This window comes from Capsicum annuum, chromosome 3 (genome assembly GCF_002878395.1).
Source record: "Capsicum annuum cultivar UCD-10X-F1 chromosome 3, UCD10Xv1.1, whole genome shotgun sequence".
NCBI classification, from domain to species: Eukaryota; Viridiplantae; Streptophyta; class Magnoliopsida; order Solanales; family Solanaceae; genus Capsicum; species Capsicum annuum.
In genome coordinates, this window is record NC_061113.1 from 251420519 (window position 1) to 251423633 (window position 3115).

The following is a 3115-nucleotide window of genomic DNA, read 5'->3' on the forward strand; positions in this document are numbered from 1 at the left end:
TTATTTTGCTTTTGGCTCTTCTTAAGACATGTGTGCGCACGCTAGTCTGAATATATATCTTTTTTGTTTTTAATTTATGTGACATAAATAGCATTTAAATAGTCAATTATATATTCTTTTATATATATTTTTAGGTATTTTAAGTTGTTAATTATTGTAATTTTAACTACTCTTTACGCAATTTTCAAACAACATATGTTACTCCATTATTTTAATTTTTGTGGTATTGATAAAATTTCGAGAGAAAATTAAATCTTTTAAACATTTGTTAGTTATTGTGATTTATAATATTTTTTCTTTTGTCTTAATTTATATGACAGTGATATAATTTGAGAGTCAATCAAATTTTTTATGACTTATTTTAAATATTTTAAATTATTAATTGTTATAATTTATAAAAAAAATTAATATTTTCAAATAATATATGTTATTTTTTTTTAATTTACATGTACATAATAACTAATCAATTTTAAAAATCAAAATCAGAAATTTATTTTTTCCAACTAATCAATTTTTACGTGTCATAATAAAAAAATCCACACAGGCATGTAGCTCAAAAGATTATAAAGAAGCAGATCTATACTTAACAGTTAACATGACCTCAATTTATATTATACTCCCTCCGTTTCGGAATAAGTAAATTATTGGTGTTTCAAAATAAGTGAATTATTGAATTTTTTTTTAAATTTACCCTTATGATTTGATAACCAATTAATTTTTGAAAAGGTATTATAAGATCAATTTTTTCTTCTTTTTTTTGGGGTAAAAATGAAAAGTTGTGTTAAATTTATATCTTTAATATTTTTTCCTTAATATGTGTATGCCAAAATCCAACAATTCATTTATTATGAAATAAAGGAGTACTATTTTGGAACATTTCTAAAATGATCAACTTAGATACAATATTTACGCAAATACCAAAAGTAGTACACTTTTAAATGACCCACACAATTTCAAAAAAGTAGTACACTTTTTATTTTGGAAAAAGGACATGGCTAGCCACTTTAAAAAAAAAAATAGTTCATAATTAAAAAGGTGGACAATTTAGGTTAATCGGTTTAATTTAATATTCTTTTTTAGTCATTTGGTTCAATTGAGCACATGCAATCTGTATACTCAATTGATACACTTTTATATTACATTGATACATTTTTTAAAAAAGAGAAAGAAAATTTTATGCAAGCACAAGCAGTCCCTATACCCAATTGATATTCTTTTATATCATAATAATACACTTTTATACTACATTGATACACTTGCAGTGTCCATATATTCAATTGATACTCTCTTATACTAGATTGATACATTTTTAGAATGAATGTAGAAACTATATATAACCGTATAAAATATGTATCTAAAAAATAATTGTAGTTAAAAATTATATAAAATGTGTATAAAAATGCTATAATTATTTATAGAATATGTATATATATAGAAACTGTATCATTATTATAAATATATATATCTTTAACAATTATATTATATTAAAAGTGTATGGTAATATATTTTATTGTATAAATAAGTAAAACTAAACAAAACAAATAGTATATTATTTTAATAATGTTGGTGAATGCAAAATAATCTGGAAAAAAAAAGAAAAAGTAATTACTCAATTATTTAAAAAGAATAAAAATGAATAGAATCTTAAAAAAAAAAAAAAAAGAGCCAAAAAAGAAAAACATTAATACAAGTGCTCACATAAAAACAAAAGAAAAGTATAATTCTTCCTTGATAAAAAAAAACAAAAAAAAAATAAAATTCAATATGAAATCCTTAAAAAATAAATACACAGCATATATTGTGAAGTACCAAAGCAATAGCCATTCAGTTGGAATTAGTTTCCCGAGTGGTTGTTTATGGGAGTTTAGAATTTAGATGCTAAATTTGTAAAATTATTTTAATTTTAGATATTATTTTTATCTTTTTCCGTTTTATTTTGACACCTGAGTGATTAGACCAAAGTGGGCTGGCTTTTTGGTCCAACATAGGAAATGCACAACATATTGAGTCTACAGTATCATTAAAGCATGAAAATATTATGATACCAAAAATATCCTTAAGGAAATATAAAGAGGCAACTAAATTTTCTGATAGCTCATTAAATTATGCTACAACAGGCATGTCGACTATTGTCAGTTATTCTATAGAGCAATGCATGTATATATGTTCAACTAAGAGGAATGAAAACTCAAACAAAAATTCATAAATCTATTAATTAAGATTGATCGAAACTCTGCTATCTACGGCTTGCTAAAATGTAAATGAATTATTAATCATTACGACTGTAAACTCTTTCCTACTTTTAATAGAAAGACTTTTATTCAATACTTAAAGATGAATTTTGATGTGTATTTCAACATTACCTTATTTATACATGTTCTATTTGTTGGGAACAATGGTAAAATAATAATAACAATATTATTAAAATGTTAATACAATAATAATATTAGCAGTACAATGACATAACAGTGTATAATAATAATAATACTAAAATAATAATATTATAATCGATATAATAATTATAATAGTAATATAATTTCTTATTGACAAATTAATGATACTGACTATTAAAAAAATATTACTACGATACTATATTAATTATACTTGAGTCGTGTTAAGCATTATACTAAGAAACTATTTCAGTAGTGTAAAATGTTCCTTCAAGATTAAATAATCATTTCCCTGATTAATTAGAGGATATTCTGAGTTAAATAAGTATTTTCTAATCAACCAGAGGATACATGAATCAACAAAATTATTAATACAAATACCAAAAAGTTAATTTAGATAGTGGTATAACTAATAGGGCCCTTTTGTTAAATATATAACAATAAAAGAAATGAGTGAAAGAGGAGGAGAAAATAGAAGAGTAACGAATTAAAGTAAAATAAATTGAAAGTTGGTTACTTTTGCAGTAAAGTTTGAGAAGTGTTAATAGTGGAATGAACAAGTGAGATTTTGACAAGTGTCCTGACACTTGTCTTCCAATCAATTTGAGAAGAGTCACTCTTAATATGTTGGTGACAAATGTTGACCAAGCTAAGTGGCAAAACTAATAGCATGCATGTATTCTCAATTATACTTCTTTCCAAGTAAAGAAATATTATCCATGACT